Source organism: Panulirus ornatus, chromosome 42 (genome assembly GCF_036320965.1).
Source record: "Panulirus ornatus isolate Po-2019 chromosome 42, ASM3632096v1, whole genome shotgun sequence".
NCBI lineage: Eukaryota > Metazoa > Arthropoda > Malacostraca > Decapoda > Palinuridae > Panulirus > Panulirus ornatus.
Genome location: NC_092265.1, coordinates 26,622,170 through 26,623,303, shown reverse-complemented (window position 1 = coordinate 26,623,303; position 1,134 = coordinate 26,622,170).

The following is a 1,134-nucleotide window of genomic DNA, read 5'->3' as shown; positions in this document are numbered from 1 at the left end:
ATATATCCTCTTGGTCAATCTCTCCTCACTCATTCTCTCCATGTGCCCAAACCATTTCAAAACACCCTCTTCTTGCTCTCTCAACCACGCTCTTTTTATTTCCACACATCTCTCTTACCCTTACGTTACTTACTCGATCAAACCACCTCACACCACACACATTGTCCTCAAACATCTCATTTCCAGCACATCCATCCTCCTGCGCACATCTCTATCCATAGCCACACGCCTCGCAACCATACAACATTGTTGGAACCACATTCCCTCAAACATACCCATTTTTGCTTTCCGAGATAATGTTCTCGACTTCCACACATTTTTCAAGGCTCCAAAATTTTCGCCCCCTCCCCCACCCTATGATCCACTTCGCTTCCATGGTTCCATCCGCTGACAGATCCACTCCCAGATATCTAAAACACTTCACTTCCTCCAGTTTTTTCCATTCAAACTCACCTCCCAATTGACTTGACCCTCACACCCTACTGTACCTAATAACCTTGCTCTTATTCACATTACTCTCAACTTTCTTCTTCCACACACTTTACCAAACTCAGTCACCAGCTTCTGCAGTTTCCACATGAATCAGCCACCAGCGCTGTATCATCAGCGAACAACAACTGACTCACTTCCCAAGCTCTCTCATCCCCAACAGACTTCATATATATATATATATAATTATATATATATATATATATATATATATATATATAATATATATATATATATACAAACTACATTGCAACTTGCATATGAAGAGAATCATCAAGCTTCACTATATTAGCTTTACTATATTTAAATATAAACAAGGTCTAACCGAGGTTACTTGTTGAGCAAGACGTGAGAATATCATCAATTGGCCCTTCAGCCCTGGGTTGAAATTGTCCTTCTGACGTATTTCGAGTTCAGTGCTGATACAGGACCATTGATTATAGGACTATCTTGTTAGTCTGTGTTTACTTTCTCCTGACCCAGTCCACGTCTTCAATGGCTTCTGTTACTACAAACGGGATTACAAAGGAAAGCTTCCTTTGTTAGTTTCATGAATACCTTCGTATCAAATGAAGGGAAAGACTATACTATGAAGCGGGGACCTTATCAGCAGGAAAGAGCTGCAGCAACGGTATGAAAGTTACT